Source organism: Delphinus delphis, chromosome 6 (genome assembly GCF_949987515.2).
Source record: "Delphinus delphis chromosome 6, mDelDel1.2, whole genome shotgun sequence".
Lineage (NCBI taxonomy): Eukaryota > Metazoa > Chordata > Mammalia > Artiodactyla > Delphinidae > Delphinus > Delphinus delphis.
This window is the reverse complement of record NC_082688.1, coordinates 9,773,506-9,794,113: the sequence shown is the minus strand read 5'-3', so window position 1 is coordinate 9,794,113 and position 20,608 is coordinate 9,773,506. Positions and strand designations below refer to the sequence as shown.

The following is a 20,608-nucleotide window of genomic DNA, read 5'->3' as shown; positions in this document are numbered from 1 at the left end:
TACTGCTATACAGCTCCCATCTTTGTCCTTTATGTTGTTACTGTCTTAAATTACATCTTTATACATTTCATGCTCACTAAAATAGATTTATAGTTTTTAAAATGCGTTTGTCTTTTAAATCATATAGGAAACACAAAGAGGAGTTACAAACCAAAATACAGTAACGTTGGTTTTTATATTTACCTGTATAATTACCTTTACTGAAATTCTTTGTCTCTACATATGGCTTTGAGTTACTGTCTAGTGTCCTTTCATTTCAGCCTGAAGGACTCCCTTTAGCGTTTCTTGAAGGCAAGAACTACTCACAATGAAATCCCCTCCACTGCCTTAGAATGCCTTAATTTCTTTTTCATTTTTGAAGGATAATTTTACTACATATAGAATTCTTAGTAAGCACTTTTTTTTCCCTTAGCACTTTATGTATATCATACCACTACCTTCTAACTAGCTTTCATGGTTTCTGATGAGAATTTTGGCTGTTAATGTTATAGAGGATTTTTTGTACATATGAGTTGCTTCTTTTTGCTACTTTCAGCATTCTCTCTTTGTCTTCCAGTGTGGCTCAGTGAGGATGACTTTGTGTTTATCTTTCTTGGAGCTTATCGAACTTCTTCTGTGTGTAGCTTCATGTCTTTTATCATGTGGAAGTTTTTGGCCATTATTTCTTCAAATATTCTTTCTGCCCCTTTCTGTCTCTCTTTTTCTGGGACTCCCATTATATACATGTTTATATATTTGGTGCTGTCCCACTGGTCTCTTAGGCTCTTTTCATTTTCTTTTCCTTTTCTTCTCAAACTGGATAATTTCAGTTGACTATCTTCAAGTTCTGTGATTCTTATGTCTGCTCAAATGTGCTATTGAAACCTTTGAGTGAATTTTTCATTTTGGTTATTATATTTTTCAGCCTCAGAATTTCTGTTTATTCCTTTTTATAATTTTTATCTCTATTGATAGTCTCTGTTTGTGGAGACATTATTCTCCTGGTTTCTTTTAGCTCTTCGTCTTTAGCTCTTCAGGTATATTTAAGACAGTTTATTTAAAATCTTTGTTTAGTATATTCAGTGTCTATGCTTCCTCAGGCACAGTTTGGTTAATTTCTTCTCGAATGTACCATATTTTCTTGTTTCTTTGATTGCTTTGTGATTTTTTTTTGCTTGTTGAAAACCGAACATTTTGAATCATATAAAGTAGTATCTCAGGAAATCATAGTCTTCTCCTTCCTCAAGGAGGGTAATTGTTGCTTGCTGTGGACTCTGACTCTTGTTTGTTTAGGGATTTTTAAAAACTGTTTTTGTAAAGCCTGTGTTTTGTTATTTACGTGCTCTGAAATCTCTTCCTTTAGTTTGTGTTCAGCTAATGTTTTGATAGAGATTTCCTTTAATGCCAGGAGGAGGCCCCCAAAAAAAGAAGGAAGAGGAGGAGGAGAAAATCATTTCCCAGTGTTTGCTAATTGTCTCTGTTCGGGGCATCCCTTCTTCTGTTAGCTAGGCTATTTGCAACTGTGCCTTAGTCTTTACCCACTGCTTGTGCTGAGATTAGAGATCAACCAGAGGTGAAAGCTTAGGTATTCTTAGGTCTCAGAGCATGTGTCCTGCCCTTAGCATTCACATGACTTTCTAAATTCTAGTGTATGTGGTGCTTTTGAATGCCCTAATTTCCCAAGAAACTTTCTCCCCAGCATTTTCTCCCAGGTTTTCTGTGCTGTACTGTTTCCTTCAACTATCATCTTTTGCTCCTGCTGGCAGCAGGTTTTTCCTTTTTCTTTCTTTCTTCCCCCCTCCCCCCGACTTTTTTTAAAGAATGTCTCCTTTTGCACCATGAGTGTGTTCTAAGTTAGGTGAAAGAGATAAGCACCTTGCATTAGTCCTTCAGGCAGCCCCCATACAGGTCAAAACAGAGTTCTCTGAGAATAAGATCTGCCCTGCTTTCTCCAGAACCAGGGACTCAGTGTTTGCTTGTTTGCTGTAAATTTTTGACTATTTTAGAGTTCTGAAAAATTTGATTCTGACAGCTTTTGTTTGGTTTTTCAATGTTTCTGTGGAAGGACTGGCCCTTGGAGCTATTTACTCTTGTCTGCTGATCTCACTCTTGAAAGGGAGTTAAGTTTTGAGTTTGTGGTGCCTATGGGAAGGCCCTGTCTACATGTTCTACAGGTAGTTAGAGACAAGAGTTTGAATCTTTCTTTCTTAGGGGGGAGATCTGAGCTATAGATAGGGATTGGGGGGTTATCAGTTTATTGTGGAAAAATGCATGAGTGGATAATATCATCAGAGAGGCTCCAGGGAATCTCACCATAGAGAAAACCACAGTGGAGGCAGAGAACTAATGGTTACAAACTACAAGGAAAACCAGGGGTCTGTGGTAGAGTGAAAACTAAGAAGGTATAGTTGCAAAGAGAGGAGAATGATATCCACTATGAAGATGAAACTTCCCCAGTAAGGTAAAACTGAAACAATGTGTCCTTATCATAAATTGTTTCAATAGAACAGTGACATTTGAATGAAAAGAGGAGGTGAATTGGATGATACTTAGAAGGTAATGCAAGGTTAACATAGATTGTAACATTAGTATATAGTTGGGGTTTTTTCTTGGCTGATGGGAGAAAAGGATAGGGGTGAAGTGGATTATGGGGCTTTGTTGTAAGAATAGTTAAGATATTCAACTTTATAATCCATTGTGAATAGGTAAGAGGGCTAAGGCAGAGGGATTTGAGGATTGGTTGACTCAGACTGAGGAACAGGTGGAGTGGGAGAAAGGGACTGAGGCGGTTGGCAGAATAAGAGACTGTGGTCACAGAATGAGACGTTTGAATTTTACTTCAGAGATAGAGCAGTTCCAGGTGATGAGTGAAAAAGTCCAGGATGTGGCCCTAGGAAGTGGTGAGTCAAAGTGAAATGGAGCTTAAGGTTATTAATTTTTAAGGTGGTCAAAGAACTGTAAGGCTAAGATATTGGCTGAAATTCTTATGTTCTCCCTGAAGTCAGCCTAATAGCATGATTTGGGATGGAGAGGAAGACTGAGCTTTGCGCTAACATTTTTAATGAATGTGGACAATTATTAATATTAGTTAATGAACAACAGTGGATGCAGCCTTTCCAAGTTAATTTTTCTTAGATAATTAGTTGTTTCCTATGGAGATAAAGCTATGGTCAGTTTATTTGGAAATAAGCAGTTATTAAGTTAGGAAAATGAAACCCATATAAGCACTTTTCATACCATTAATTTATTCTGCAAACATTTACTGGATGCTTTTTCTTGACCTTGAAGTTGCTCACAGCCTGGGGGCGGGGGGGCAAACATCTAAGTAGACCATTGATATAGTGTGCTAAGCGTCATTCATAGTAGAGTAGTGGTCTCATGTGGGATAGATCCCAAAATCCATTGGGATGGGCAAGAAACCATCAAAACGTCTACTTAAATTTTTCCATTTCACTGTATTTACTTTCTTTATAGTTTTAAAAAATTAATTAATTAATTTTTGGCTGCGTTGGGTCTTTGTTGCTGCGCGCGGGCTTTTCTCTAGTTGTGGTGAGCGGGGGCTCCTCTTCGTTGTGGTGCGCGGGCTTCTCATTGCAGTGGCTTCTCTTGTTGTGGAGCATGGGCTTTAGGCGCATGGGCTTCAGTAGTTGTGGCATGTGGGCTCGGTAGTTGTGGCTTGCGGGCTCTAGAGTGCAGGCTCAGTAGTTGTGGTGCATGGGCTTAGTTGCTCCACGACATGTGGGATCTTCCCAGACCAGGGCTTGAACCTGTGTCTCCTGCATTGGCAGGTGGATTCTTAACCACTGCACCACTAGGGAAGTCCCTTTATAGTTTTTTAATGCAAGAGATTTAAGACAATATAAAAAGTGTAGATAACATAACAAATATCCATATACATAGCATGTAGTTTAAGAAATAAAATATTACAGATGCGATTGGAAGCTGCTTCTTCCATAATCCCATCCTCCTTTTTCTTTTCTCCTTCCTCCTCACACTGAATTTGGTGTTCATCATTCACATGAATTTTTTTTCAGTTGCATGTTTTGAACCTTATAAAATTGTTTTATACTGTTCTCATCTTTCTGTGATATGCTTTATTCCCACTCAACATTGATTTTAAGAATTTTCAATATTGATACATTTAACTCAAGTTCATTTATTTTTCCTGCTGCATAGTGTCCCATAGTATGACTATTCTTTCTTAATTTTCCTTATGGTGGTTGCTTAAATTGCTCTAATTTTTCATATCTTAAACTGCTGTTATAAATGTTCCTTACACATCTTTTTGAGCTCAGTTATCAGTTGTTTCATAAGCAATCAACTCAAACTTATAACAGCTTAAAACAGCAAATATTTATCATCTCACAGTTTCTGTGTGTTAAGCATCTAGGCACAGCTTAACTGGGTGCCTTGAGGTTAGAGTCTCTGACAAGATTAAAATCAGGTGGCAGCAGATCCTCAGTCATCTCAAGGCTTGCCTAGGGTGGGATCTACCTCCTTGCTCACTCACATGGCTGTTGGCAGGCCTCAGATCCTCACTGGCTCTTGTCCAGAGGCATCTTCCTTACGTGGTCTCCATAGGGCAGCTTACAATATGGCAGCAGGCTTCCAGCAGAGTGAATGAGAGAGGGAACCCAACGTAGAAGCCACAGTGTATTTGTAACCTAATCTTGGAATCCCATCACTTCTGCCATATTCCTTTCTGTAGGAATGAGTGTGAATAGCAGGAGGTGGGATCATGCGAGGCATTCTTAGAGGCTGCCTACCACACTGGTTCATAGGGCACACATTATTATCAGCTTTACTAGATGTTGTGAAATCTCTTCCTGAAGTGGCTGTTCTAATTATACTTTACTAGAAAATAAGATTTAAACTTCACTAATGTTTAAAATAGGAATTGGCATGGTGGCTTGTGTTTTAGAGACTTCTTTGTTACTTAAAGTGTTGATATTTGGTATTGGGAAGGAATATTGGGAGTTGCTGGTTTGTTTTGATGTATTGCCAGCTTGTGTTACTGGTTGGGAGTATTTGTATATTATGTTATTTAGGTCTAACTTAATTTTAAATGCTTGTGAAATGGACAAGTTATCTAAGAAAGATCTGCAAAGAAACACATGGATTGACATAAGAGGAATAATACAAGTGTGTGTTAAGAAAATGGGAGAACTGATACTTCTACTCTTGGTTCTAGCTCTTAGCTGTGTATGAGGGAAAATTAATTATGATGTATAATGTTTGACAGGAAGTCAGTGAAAACATAAAAATCACAGAGACCATTTCTTTTATAATTAAATTATAATATTTATAATTTTTATGTTTGTACTTTATAATTTACCACTGTTGTAACAATAAACCTTACCCTAATTGTATACTATTGTGTAAGATACTAGCTAATAATAGTAGTACATGCACATTTTATATATTTAAATTACATAAATATATATTGGGGTACATGATTGAATTTGTAGACTATTTTACTTAGAATCCTAGAGGTATGAAAAGAATGCTGGAGTAGGAGTAAGGAGGACGAGCAAATGATTGTCTAAAGAAGTTAGGAAAGGCTTCACAAAGGAAGTAGATTTTGATCTCCATCACAAAGGACAGAGAGGAATCTAAATGGCAGAAAAAGAGTAGGGAGGGCATTTTTGACAGAGGAAGCAGCATTTACAATGGAATAGATCCTTCAGGGTATGACTTTTTTTTTTTTTTTTTTTTTTTTTCCCTCCGGTACGCGGGCCTCTCACTGTTGTGGCCTCTTCCGTTGCGGAGCCCAGGCTCCAGACACGCAGGCTCAGCGGCCATGGCTCACGGACCCAGCCGCTCCGTGGCATGTGGGATCTTCCCGGACCGGGGCACGAACCTGTGTCCCCTGCATCGGCAGGTGGACTCTCAACCACTGCGCCACCAGGGAAGGCCCCCAAAATTTTAAATTATGGAAATGTTGGAGTGGAAGGGGACGAAAAAACATATTTTTTACTCCTGTGTATGTGAGACCCTTGCTACTCAAAAGTGTGCTCTGTGGACTGGCAGTATGACCATTACCTGGGAACTTAATAGAACTGTAGATTGTCATGCCCCACCCCAGACATACTGAATCAGAAATTGTATTTTAACAAGGATTCCAGGTGATCGCATAACATTAAAGTTTGAGAAGCATAGTGCTAGGGCAGATTGCCTCTTTGGGCAACAATGAACTTTTAGAATTAAGAATCTTTCTTGAACTGAGGTAGGTAAAATGGAAAAAAATAGAAACCTGACTTTAGTTACTGCTTAGTTTCTGTTATTGAATGATGGCTCATATAATACTATGAGAAGATAATATTTTAGCTTTCCCTATGTCACCATTGTCAATTTATAAGAAAAAAAAGATTCTGAGGATAAAATAACAAATAAGTACTCTAAACAATTATAATTACCCATTAATGCCTTTTGCCAGGATTATGTTTGGTCTGTGAAGAGGAAGTAGAAGCCTTATGGCTATTTTTTTTTTTTTATAGCTCCATAAATTGATAAAACAGGGCAAAACCCAGAGTCTCTCCCACCCTCTCATTCCACAGATAGCAATGCTGGGCAACCAGAAGGCAGAATTAAACACTGTTGAATGTGTATACCAAGGGAGGACCTCATGTTGTGTTCAATCTAACTGGCTAGGAAACCCTTCCATTAGCCTCTTCCTAATGTTTGCACTGAATGAGCCATCACATTCTGAAGGCAACACTGACTGAATTCAGTATTGATGCATTCACTTACCAACTTTTCTGCCTCTGGCAGAACAGTCTTTTACTAATGGTAGTGTACAAACAGCAGCCACTGGCTTCATCCTCATTCTAAAGGAAATGTTGTAATATTGCTTCTATTGCCATATCCCTTATATGTACGAGCCCCATTATAATTCTGTTTTTTGTGCCTGTGCTCCAAAAGCATTTTCTAGATCATGGTTACTTGTTAATGGAAGCCGTTTTGGTATGGTCCCAGGTAAAAACCTGTGCAGGATTGAAATGTGTTCTGAGGTATACTGTGTTAAAGTAAGATACTAGTATCTTAACAAAGAGAAAATATCAGTGCTGTTCTTTTGACTTGTAATGTTTTCACATATATCACCTAGCTGGTGTTATCTTCAGACCTTTATGGGGAATGATTTGGCAGCTGAAGAAACATTTAGATTCAGAATTTAGGAAAAGAGGTTTTTACTATTCCTTTTTACTATTATATTCTTTCTGATGAAAGCATATGCTCTAGAGCTAACCAGTAAAATAAATGATTCCAGTTTTACTAGATCTTGAGTCCTCAGAGCCTTGTATGTAGTCAAACAATCGTATATAACATGTAAACTACCATGATTCCCATGATGCCTTATTGAATCTAAAAAAACCCCTAGGGCTTCCCTGGTGGCGCAGTGGTTAAGAATCCGCCTGCCAATGCAGCGGACATGGTTCAAGCCCTGGTCCAGGAAGATCCCACATGCCGCGGAGCAACTAAGCCCGTGCGCCACAACTACTGAGCCTGCGCTCTAGAGCCCACGTGCCACAACTACTGAAGCCTGCGCGCCTAGAGCCTGTGCTCCGCAACAAGAGAAGCCACCGCAATGAGAAGCCCACGCACCGCAACGAAGAGTAGCTCCCGCTCACCACAACTAGAGAAAGCCCGTGTGCAGCAACGAAGACCCAACGCAGCCAAAAATAAATAAACAAATAAAAAATAAAATCCATCCATTAAAAAAAAAAGAAACCCATATATCAGATCCCATAGTATGTTAATAGAGGGCTTTACCCAGTGGAATTATTTCACTGGCATTGACACTATGAGACTGTGGACCATTAACAACAATACAATTTCCATTTTAATGCTAATGGAAATTAAAAAAATTTTTTAATGTAAAATAAATCTTTAACATATAAAGACCCAAATCAATTAAAATAATTTACTGAAGTGCTATCACTTTTAAGCATTATATTTCAGCTTATGATATGAGAGATATAAAAACATGCCATTTGTACATATAGTGAGCAGTTGTTGAAAGTTTGCATCTTCACTATTTTGAATATGAAGAACTAAGAGTCTTCTTGCATGTTCTGGATTGTCTTTACTTAATTTCAGCCTTAACTCTTTTTTAAAAAAAGTTTTTTTTAACATCTTTATTGGAGTATAATTGCTTCACAATGGTGTGTTAATTTCTGCTTTATAGCAAAGTGAATCAGTTATACATATATTCCCATATCTCTTCCCTCTTGTGTCTCCCTCCCTCCCACCCTCCCTATCCCACCCCTCTAGGTGGTCACAAAGCACCGAGCTGATCTCCCTGTCAGCCTTAACTCTTAAGCTATAAAATCCAGTTTGTGCTTTTGTAGTGTTCTACGTGTTCGTTTTCTTTTATTTGTGGTTATATAATTAGTAATATGTAGTGAAAATATGGTTAGTGTGGGAACAACTCAAATTAAAATTGTAAACTGGACTTGGCATGTATTCATTTCACTACCCAGGGTTAAAGTCCAGAGCCACAGATAGTGGATCTTCACCTTTCTCTCCTGGTATTTTAGCTTTACTGATGATTTGAAACCATAGCAGTTAATATGCTTTAGCCTTTGCTTTTACAGACGAGAAATGGATCTCATACTTATATCACCAGGTTTCAAAACTGTTTACACTGAGTGGGATGGTTTACTACCTCAGGGGTAGTGCATTAAGCCTGTTGCTCTTGAGAATCCATTTTCATCTCTTCTCACCAATTGCTGGGACAGATATGACAAACCTTTAAAGTTGAGTGGAAATTTTCTGTGGGGCGGGCTGTTGTATTAAATTGTTCCTTACCACCACCATGGATGTTGTAAAGACTTGGAAGTGGGTATCCTATGGCTAAGAAAAGAGATTTATTGTTTGTGGTTGGGAGGCTATAAGGTCTAATATATAGGGAACAGTTTTCTTCCTATCTGCTTATTATTTCCTTCTCCTTTAAATCATAACTTGAGTTCATCTACTCCAAAGAGATTTGCTTGATTAACTAACACCAGAAAGCGTTAGCTAAAGTCTTAATTGTGTGTAATGCTGTGAGAGGCTTTGTTTAAAGAGAATTGCATAGTTATTTTATGTATAATTTCTAATTTGCACCAGTATATTCTTATATTTAGGTTTACTATATTTAAAAATTTAGATTTAGTGTGTTTATGTTGAGTGTTGTTTGCAAGGGATAGGGATTGCCTAATTAATATGGTAACCACTTCCCAATAATTCTTAGTTGAAAACCCCATGTTACCATTATGCTAATGACCATTCATTTGTCTCTTATTTCTGCTCATTTTTTAAATTAATAGAATTACAATAATATAGTGACTAAGAAAAATGTTATGAGATATTAATAGTTAATGTCAAAAGAAAAAATACGTAAAATAAGCTTTGAAATTAAATAACCACCACATTAAAGAGGCTGGATTCTGTTTTAAGGACTTATTTAGAGTAAAAAGTAGAGTTTTGAAACGAGGCAGAAGTTTCCAGTAACATTTAAATTACTTAATCAATAAATATTTTTTAATGAGGGCTCCTTTACCTGCTGAAATTAGTTATTACATGCTCTAAATGATACACTGAAGACACAAGAATTCCTTCTGGCTCAACTTTTCTCTCATTTAACTTTAGTTTCCAGAATGTCCTCATTTAGAATTTGTTAATAGCTCATGGATTTGGTCTCTTAGTTACTTTACCTCTACTCAAGGTAAGTTATTTAATTTTTAGAAAATCAGGGCTTCCCTGGTGGCGCATTGGTTAAGAATCCGCCTGCCAATTCAGGGGACATGGGTTCAAGCTGTGGTCCAGGAAGATCCCACATGCCACAGAGCAACTAAGCCTGTGTGCCACAACTACTGAGCCTGCGCTCTAGAGCCCGTGAGCCACAACTGCTGAGCCTGCGTGCTACAACTACTGAAGCCCGCGTGCCTAGAGCCCGTGCTCGGCAACAAGAGAAGCCACCATAATGAGAAGGCCGCGCACCTCAATGAAGAGTAGCCCTTGCTCGCTGCAACTAGAGAAAGCCCACACACAGCAACGAAGAACCAATGCAGCCAAAAATAAATAAGTAAAAATAAATTAAAAAAAAAAGAAAATCAGGTCAACACACTTAACCATGTTTGTAAAGATCAGGAATTCTTAAGGAGAATTTAATATGCTTTCTTTTCCAGTTGTAGATATATAAGAGATCACAAGCAAAACGTTAAGATAACAATAGCAACAAAATTTTTCTGTAGAATCAAGAAATGCCCCTCCAGAATACACATCCAGGTGCGAGGTAGCTTTTATTTATCACAGTCTCGAAGAGAAATAGCAACTAATTTCACTTTTGTTGACCCTGCTGCTGATTCACAGATTTCCATGCAACTTTTCACAGTATATTTCTGGGGAACAAAGTTCATTGTAGTCTAAATGCAGACATATATTTCTGTATATTAAGCAAGTATTTTAATACATTATTATTACTTGAGCTAATAACAAGTAGTCATCTGTCAGTGAACTAAAAAGGTACAAAGTTCACAGTAATTCTTACATAGCTTAGTAATTACCCAGGCAGCTTATTAGAAAAGCTGTTTAAATCTAGGATTATGAAATACACTGATGGCTCTTTTACTCCCATGGAGTTTCAAAGGATTGTTAATACATTTGTCTATAATTATACACAAGTTCTCAGAGTCTTCATTAGTGAAATTTATATTCTAAGCCAAAATTGATATCACTTATAAATTGTACTGACTTCTTGCTCCCCCACCCATCCCCTTGATGTTAGTTGTTAAACTTAACATTTCTGTCTTTCCCATATTTCTCTCTCCTCGTTTCTTTAAAAAAAAAAAAAAATCTCAGAATAGTGTGGCAATCATTTATATTTGATTTGTTTTTCAACAAATATTTGCCAAATAAATTTCTTTGGGTTCTGGAAACTTCTTGAGGGAAGAGGGTATGAAGAGATGGAAGAGAGAATAAATTAACTCCATAAAAACAGAAACTTTAATATGTTTTCATTTTCTAATTATTGTTCCATTATGTCATGCCTTTATGTGTTCCTGGAAACACATACACATGCATTTACCATGGCAGCTGTGGTAGTTAATGGACTCTTAAAAGTCATGTTTGGCAATTACTAAACAAATATGTATTTGTTTCTTTCTAATGAAATTACCTTTAACTGCCATCTTTAAAAACAAAAAAATCAACCCCCAGTTTGTTTAGATTATTGTAAATAACATATACGTATATAATGCTTTAGTACTAATTTTAAAAAACGACTATTGGAACCGACTTTACTCTTCTAAGGTTTTATTTCCATTCCTAAAAATACTTAATTTGGTATATTTACATTTAGCTTTTTTATCTCCTAAGGTATTTTCAGTTGTTTATCTCATGCTACATGCCTCCATTCTGATATTAAATCAGAATGGAGGCCCCAACTTATAAGTTTCGATTATTTCTTTGTTCTTCTCTATTAAGGCAATACATTTTAGATCATGATGCCAAATGTAGATGACCAGAAGTGACATTAATGAAAGAAGCAAAAGAGTTTTTCTGCCTTAGGAGGGGCTTGTCTACTACTTAAAGGTGAACATTTTTCCCCTCTAAAATATTGTTTCACTACCTACTGTCTGTTTTCCTTACTGAGTCATCTTGAAGCATTATAGTGTAGGCAAGATTTTCTTTTCCTGAGCATGGATATAATTAGATGACACGTAGAGCAGTCTGAATGTTAACAGATAATTCTCCATTTTGAAAGGCATATATGATCAAGTTTATAGAATAGGATAAAAATGTCATGAGCTAGAATTTAGTGGTAATTTTCTATGTGTTTATAACATCTTTGACCCACAGAACTGAGTTTTCACATCCTTTTAAATCAGGGAGAATTATACTCATTAAATTCAATTTTGTCTAATTTTTGTCACTTTTTTTTCTAGGATGTATACATTCAATATATTTTTCTTGATTCCTTCTTGGGAGGCAGAGCTTCACAAATTAAGCAATTCCATTGTTTCAGTGGTATTTATTACTATTGTCATTGTTAACTCCAATTATTGTTACAACAGTAATAACAATTATAATACTAAATGCTGCAAGATATTTGAGGTTAAAGCTGTAATATAGACCATCAGATCTTAATAACATGGTATTTGGTTCCTGCTTTAACTATGGACTCAGCGATGCTTACTGATAGAGCTATTCCACTTCAAAGAAACATCAGAGAAATTTATACTGAAAAGATAAATAAGGGGGTGATGCAATAAAAGAGCTTGAACATGCAGATAATGAGAAAAAAGCTAAATTAAGCTGGTTCCAGGTTCCTATCTCCAGTTCCTCATGGAATGATGTAGGGTATAAATAGTTATTTAGGTGAATACTTTGGTGGTATATATTCTGCTAAGAAACTCTTGGCAAGTCTTACATTGTAATGTTGATCCAGAAAGCAGTTCTTTAATATATGAGTCTTATAACCCTAAGTAATATGTTCTAGCAGTAATTATGCCAATAAAATGCGTATTTGTATTATTTTGTATTATTTTACTGATTTAGTAACTTACCACGTGGAAAACTCTAGAAGTTGGCATATCTGCTGTTCTAAACACAAGTCTGTTAACCAGCACTACCCCAATGCCTTTGTAAAACAAACTGGTTGGAATGGCTGCTGCTATTGGAGAGACTGGTTTTCTCCTGGGGAAATATTTTTTCTAGTTTCATGGGATGTTTACTAGTAATAATCATTTCAGCATGTAAGTTTTGTCCTTCTTTTCATTTAAAGATTTTACAGGAACACTAATCTGAGCACCAGGAATTAATATAGGCATTCAGTGAATACTTGTTGAATTAAATTTACACAGCTCCTTCTATTTCCTTATAAGCTAGATAAAATATGTTTTGTATATATTAATATTAGATTAATATGAACAATAAAGTACCTTGACTGTGCTTTCTATTTTAAAGCATCTCTCTGTTTGCATCCTTCTGACATTTTTTCCAGACTTCAGGCTGCTGAATTAGGCTGCTCTGTCTTCAGTCAGCAAAATTCCATTGGTGTATGTGTCTACACAAGATACAACACTTTATTCTAGCATGGGAGGAATTTTCCAATCGTTCTCCTATTTTTCATGCCTACAACTCTGCCTTCCTTTTTATTTATTTATTTATTTTTTATTTTTTTGCGTTACGCGGGCCTCTCACTGTTCTGGCCTCTCCCGCTGCGGAGCACAGGCTCTGGACGCGCAGGCTCAGCGGCCACAGCCACGGGCCCAGTCACTCCGCGGCACGCGGGATCCTCCCGGACTGGGGCACGAACCCGCGCCCCCTGCATCGGCAGGCGGACTCCCAACCACTGCGCCACCAGGGAAGCCCTCTGCCTCCCTTTTTAAATTAAATTTTTTTTTTAATTTTTATAATTTATTTTATTGACGTATAATGGATTTACAATGTTGTGTTAATTCCTGCTATACAGCAAAGTGATTCAGTTATACATATATTATTTTTCATATTCCTTTCCATTATGGTTTATTACATGATATTGACTATAGTTCCCTGTGCTATACAGTAGGACCTTGTTGTTTATCCAGTGTCCCTTTTTTTTTAAATGCAGTTTTGAGAATGACCAAGTAAAAGGATTTCCTTTGAAAATGAGTGTTTGATTTCCAAATGTTTTATTACTTACCATAATTTTCTCCACTATTAACAAAAGACCATAAAATTACAAACACATAAGAAACTGCTGTTCCTGATAAAGGTTTGTTGCAGAAATTTCTCTTCTTCCTCTCATAATAAAATTAGTGATGTATGTTATTGTGTAGTATGTTTTCTTACATTCCATCTCTTTGTATTTGATACTGATAAATTCTCCAGCATTTCCCCTCATAGCAGGCATGTGTTCTGCAAAATGGCTTCTTCTGAGCTCACAAAGCCTCCGTTTTTTTAAAAAAAATTAGTCTCTTCCTCCCTATCTATATATCTATGCACATATATAAAATGTACAAAGGGACAGATATATAAATGTATATGCATAATCAGAGTATTTTCTTCTGAACTGTATGTAAGTTGTGACGTGATGCTCTGTTGACACTGAAAACTTCAGTGCATATTTTGTAAAGACAAAAATACTGTCTTTTATAGCCATACTATAATTATTAAAATCAGGAAATTAACAATGCTATATTTTTATCTAATCTATAGGTCTTATTCAAATTTCATCAGTTTTCCCACCAAAGTCTTTTACAGTAAAAGGAAAAAAGGTTATCCTTCAGCACTCAAAGTAGGAACATGAATTACCTTTAGTTTTCATGTCCCTTTAGTCTCCTTTAATCTGGAACAATTCTTTAATCTTTTTTTTTTCTCACGACATTGACATTTTTAAAGAATATAGGCCATTTATTATAAGATATTCTTTTAATTCAGGATTTTTTTGATACTTTCAATTAGATTATTACACATTTTTGGCAGGAGCATCACAGAAGTGATGTTTTGTTCTTCTCAGTGATTAGATCAAGAAGCACATGATGTCTCTGTCACTAATATCACTGGTGATATTAACTTTGATCATTACCCTCAGGTTTTTATTTATTTTATTGAGGTATAGTTGACATACAATGAACTGCAGTTCGTCTGAAACATTGAAAACTGCACATCTCCCTGAGTAAAGTTAATAACCTTAGAGCGTAGCCTCAGAAATTCTCTGAATTACAGGAAGTTTATGAAATGTAGGGGTGATGTGCTAGCCTGGTTTATCAACAAAGTCACTGTAGGTTGTAATGTTATAAGGGGATGAATAACTGCTGTAAAAGAAGAGCAGACACTCTGACTTTGTAGTCTTTATGTAGACTGAGTGTTGGGCTTCTTTGTTGTGACCATGGCCTTTAAAATGTAGCTTCCTCTTCTGTTATATTTGCTGTCATGAGTTATATTAGTAGCCCACTGTCAGCTCAGTCTTAGGGATTAAAAAAAAAACTATTATAGATAAAAGTTATAGACTGTGTATAAGGTAATCAATTTATAAATTAAACTATAATTTATTCAATATTAGTTAAGAATTAGTAACATTCTTTTGTCTGTAGGTTTCTTGTAAGAGTTCATAAAAATTAGAATTTCAGAGTAGGAAGAGATTTCAGCTGTCAATCTAGAGTTTTCCAAGCTATATGAGATAACAAGCTTAGCCTTCTGAGCAGCTGAGCTGGCCCTGGAATACCTAGAGCCCTTGTGTTGGTCACCTATGGCTGCAAGTAGTCTTGTCTGTTTATCCTAGTGTGCTGTACACATATTATCCTTTTCTACGGACAGCACGACACGAAGGGATAAGGAGGCGCTGACTATCCAACAACCCATTTAATCTTTTTTTTTTTTTTTCCATTTAATCTTTGAATCTTCTCTGCTAAATGATGATTCATCCTAGTAATTTATTTGAGAAAAACTCGATATCAATCTGTATGCCAGTCACTGTGCTAGATGTAAGGAATATAGCAGCAAATAAATCAGATAATCTTCTACTTACTGAGCTTTTACATGCTATTGGGGAAATAGACAAAATCCAAGTAAATGAATGATTGAATGAGGTGCTATGCATGAAATGAACAGAATGATGAAAGAGATATTAGGTGAGGCCACTTTAGATGGATTGTTCAAAGGAGATATTTTTGAAGCAGCATCATTTGACTGAGACTGGGATGGTTAGAATGATCAGGCTTCAAAAGAGCTAGGAGAAGAACATTCCAGGAGGAGGGACTAACAAATGCGTAGGCCTGGGTGCAGGAAAGGATTCAGTGTATTTGAGAAAAAGAATGGATGCGTGGGTGGTTAGAGCATAATGTATGAGGAGGGAAGAATGGTATGAGATGAGGCTGGGGCGATGAGCAGGAGTCAGATCACATAGGGGCTTCTGGGCCTAGGGAAGAATTTGGATTTTATTCCAAAGAACAATGGGAAGCCTGTGAAGGGTTTTTTTATTCTTTTTTTTAAACACCTTTATTGGAGTATAATTGCTTTACAATGGTGTGTTAGTTTCTGCTCTACAACAAAGTGAATCAGTCATACACATACATATGTCTCCATATCTCCTCCCTCTTGTGTCTCCCTCCCTCCCACCCTCCCTATCCCACCCCTCCAGGTGGTCACAAAGCACCGAGCTGATCTCCCTGTGCTATGCGGCTTCTTCCCACTAGCTATCTATTTTACGTTTGGTAGTGTATATATGTCCATGCCACTCTCTCACTTTGTCACAGCTTACCCTTCCCCCTCCCCATATCCTCAAGTCCATTCTCTAGTAGGTCTGTGTCTTTATTCCCACCTTACCCCTAGGTTCTTCATGACATTTTTTTTCCTTAAATTCCATATATATGTGTTAGCATACAGTATATGTCTTTCTCTTTCTGACTGACTTCACTCTGTATGACAGACTCTAGGTCCATCCACCTCACTACAAATAACTCAATTTCGTTTCTTTTTATGGCTGAGTCATATTCCATTGTATATATGTGCCACATCTTCTTTATCCATTCATCTGTCGATGGACACTTAGGTTGCTTCCATGTCCTGGCTATTGTAAATAGAGCTGCAATGAACATTTTGGTACATGACTCTTTTTGAATTATGGTTTTCTCAGGGTATATGCCCAGTAGTGGGATTGCTGGGTCATATGGTAGTTCTATTGGTAGTTTTTTAAGGAACCTGCATACTGTTCTCCATAGTGGCTGTACCAATTCACATTCCCACCAGCAGTGCAAGAGTGTTCCCTTTTCTCCACACCCTCTCCAGCATTTATTGTTTCTAGATTTTTTGATGATGGCCATTCTGACTGGTGTGAGATGATATCTCATTGTAGTTCTGATTTGCATTTCTCTAATGATTAATGATGTTGAGCATTCTTTCATGTGTTTGTTGGCAATCTGTATATCTTTTTTGGAGAAATGTCTATTTAGGTCTTCTGTCCATTTTTGGATTGGGTTGTTTGTTTTTTTTGTTATTGAGCTGCATGAGCTGCTTGTAAATTTTGGAGATTAATCCTTTGTCAGTTGCTTCATTTGCAAATATTTTCTCCCATTCTGAGGGTTGTCTTTTGGTCTTGTTTATGGTTTCCTTTGCTGTGCAAAAGCTTTGAAGTTTCATTAGGTCCCATTTGTTTATTTTTGTTTTTATTTCCGTTTCTCTAGGAGGTGGGTCAAAAGCATCTTGCTGTGATTTATGTCATAGAGTGTTCTGCCTATGTTTTCCTCTAAGAGTTTGATAGTTTCTGGCCTTACATTTAGGTCTTTAATCCATTTTGAGTTTATTTTTGTGTATGGTGTTAGGGAGTGTTCTAATCTCATACTTTTACATGTTCCTGTCCAGTTTTCCCAGCACCACTTATTGAAGAGGCTGTCCTTTCTCCACTGTACATTCCTGCCTCCTTTATCAAAGATAAGGTGACCATATGTGCGTGGGTTTATCTCTGGGCTTTCTATCCTGTTCCATTGATCTATATTTCTGTTTTTGTGCCAGTACCATACTGTCTTGATTACTGTAGCTTTTTAGTATAGTCTGAAGTCAGGGAGCCTGATTCCTCCAGCTCCATTTTTTATTCTCAGGATTGCTTTGGCTATCCAGGGTCTTTTGTGTTTCCATACAAATTGTGAAATTTTTTGTTCTAGTTCTGTGAAAAATGCCCGTGGTAGTTTGATAGGGATTGCATTGAATCTGTAGATTGCTTTGGGTAGTATAGTCATTTTCACAGTGTTGATTCTTCCAATCCAAGAACATGGTATAGCTCTCCATCTATTTGTATCATCTTTAATTTCTTTCATCATTGTCTTATAATTTTCTGCATACAGGTCTTTTGTCTCCTTAGGTAGGTTTATTCCTAGATATTTTATTCTTTTTGTTGCAATGGTAAATGGGGAGTGTTTTCTTGATTTCACTTTCAGATTTTTCATCATTAGTCTATGGGAATGCCAGAGATTTCTGTGCATTAATTTTGTATCCTGCTACTTTACCACATTCATTGATTAGCTTTAGTAGTTTTCTGGTAGCATCTTTAGGATTCTCTATGTATAGTGTCATGTCATCTGCAAACAGTGACAGCTTTACTTCTTCTTTTCCTATTTGGATTCCTTTTATTTCCTTTTCTTCTCTGATTGCTGTGGCTAAAACTTCCAAAACTATGTTGAATAAGAGTGGTGAGAGTGGGCAACCTTGTCTTGTTCCTGATCTTAGAGGAAATAGTTTCAGTTTTTCACCATTGAGGACGATGTTGGCTGTGGGTTTGTCATATATGGCCTTTATTATGTTGAGGAAAGTTCCCTCTATGCCTACTTTCTGCAGGGTTTTTATCATAAATGGGTGTTGAATTTTTTTGAAAGCTTTTTCTGCATCTATTGAGATGATCATATGGTTTTTCTCTTTCAATTTGTTATTATGGTGTATCACGTTGATTGATTTGCGTATATTGAAGAATCCTTGCATTCCTGGAATAAACCCCACTTGATCATGGTGTATGATCCTTTTAATGTGCTGTTGGATTCTGTTTGCTAGTATTTTGTTGAGGATTTTTGCATCTATGTTCATCAGTGATATTGGCCTGTAGTTTTCTTTCTTTGTGACATCTTGGTCTGGTTTTGGCATCAGAGTGATGGTGGCCTCGTAGAATGAGTTTGAGAGTGTTCCTCCCTCTGCTATATTTTGGAAGAATTTGAGAAGGTCAGGTGTTAGCTCTTCTCTAAATATTTGATAGAATTCGCCTGTGAAGCCATCTGGTCCTGGGCTTTTGTTGGTTGGAAGATTTTTAAGCACAGTTTCAATTTCAGTGCTTTTGATTGGTCTGTTCATTTTCTCTTTCTTCCTGATTTAGTCTTGGCAGGTTGTGCATTTCAAGAATTTGTCCATTTCTTCCAGGTTGTCCATTTTATTGGCATAGAGTTGCTTGTAGTAATCGCTCATGATCTTTTGTATTTCTGCAGTGTCAGTCGTTACTTCTTCTTTTTCATTTCTAATTCTATTAATTTGAGTCTTCTCCCTTTTTTTCTTGATGAGTCTGGCTAATGGTTTATCAATTTTGTTGATCTTCTCAAAGGACCAGCTTTTAGTTTTATTGATCTTTGCTATCATTTCCTTCATTTCTTTTTCATTTATTTCTGATCTGATCTTTATGATTTCTTTGCTTCTGCTAACTTTGGGGTTTTTTTGTTCTTCTTTCTCTAATTGCTTTAGGTGCAAGGTTAGGTTGTTTATATGAGATGTTTCCTGTTTCTTAAGGTAGGATTGTATTGCTATAAACTTCCCTCTTAGAACTGCTTTTGCTGCATCCCATAGATTTTGGGTCGTCGTGTCTCCATTGTCATTTGTTTCTAGGTATTTGTTTATTTCCTCTTTGATTTCTTCAGTGATCACTTCGTTATTAAGTAGTGTATTGTTTAGCCTCCATGTATTTGTATTTTTTACAGACCTTTTCCTGTAATTGATATCTAGTCTCATAGCATTGTGGTCGGAAAAGATACTTGATACAATTTCAGTTTCTTTAAATTTGCCAAGGCTTGATTTGTGACCCAAGATATGATCTATCCTGGAGAATGTTCCATGAGCACTTGAAAAAAATGTGTATTCTGTTGTTTTTGGATGGAATGTCCCTTAAATATCAATTAAGTCCACCTTGTTTAATGTATCATTTAAAGCTTGTGTTTCCTTATTTATTTTCATTTTGGATGATCTGTCCATTGGTGAAAGTGGGGTGTTAAGTTCCCCTACTATGAATGTGTTACTGTTGATTCCCCACCTTTTTTTTTCCTTTGCGGTACGCGGGCCTCTCATTGTTGTGGCCTCTCCCGTTGCGGAGCACAGGCTCCGGACACGCAGGCTCAGCGGCCATGGCTCACGGGCCCAGCTGCTCCGCGGCATGTGGGATCTTCCCTGACCAGGGCACGAACCCGTGTCCTCTGCATCGGCAGGCAGACTCTCAACCACTGCGCCACCAGGGAAGCCCTCAATTTCCCCCTTTATGGCTGTTAGTATTTGCCTTATGTATTGCGGTGCTTCTATGTTGGGTGCATAAATATTTACAATTGTTATATCATCTTCTTGGATTGATCCCTTGATCATTATGTAGTGTCCTTCTTTGTCTCTTCTAATAGTCTTTATTTTAAAGTCTATTTTGTCTGATATGAGAATTGCTACTCCAGCTTTCTTCTGATTTCCATTTGCATGGAATATCTTTTTTCATCCCCTCACTTTCAGTCTGTATGTGTCTCTAGGTCTGTAGTGGGTCTCTTGTAGACAGCGTATATATGGGTTTTGTTTTTGTATGCATTCAGCCAGTCTGTGACTTTTGGTGGGAGCATTTAATCCATTTACATTTAAGGTAATTATCGATATGTATATTCCTATTCCCATTTTCTTAGTTGTTTTGGGTTTGTTATTGTAGGTCTTTTCCTTCTCTTGTGTTTCTTGCCTAGAGAATTTCCTTTAGCATTAGTTGTAAAGCTGGTTTGGTGGTGCTGAACTCTCTCAGCTTTTGCTTGTCTGTAAAGGTTTTAATTTCTCCATCAAATCTGAATGAGATCCTTGCTGGGTAGAGTAATCTTGGTTGCAGGTTTTTCTCCTTCATCACTTTAAGTATGTCCTTCCACTCCCTTCTGGCTTGCAGAGTTTCTGCTGAAAGATCAGC

The 20,608-nt window shown here is 37.0% G+C and overlaps 1 protein-coding gene across 2 annotated transcripts in view; it reads left to right on the top strand.

Moving 5' to 3' along the window:
• PBX3 (PBX homeobox 3) overlaps nt 1–20,608 on the top strand; it is a 230,638-nt gene that overhangs the window by 28,329 nt on the left and 181,701 nt on the right. The window lies entirely within an intron of this gene.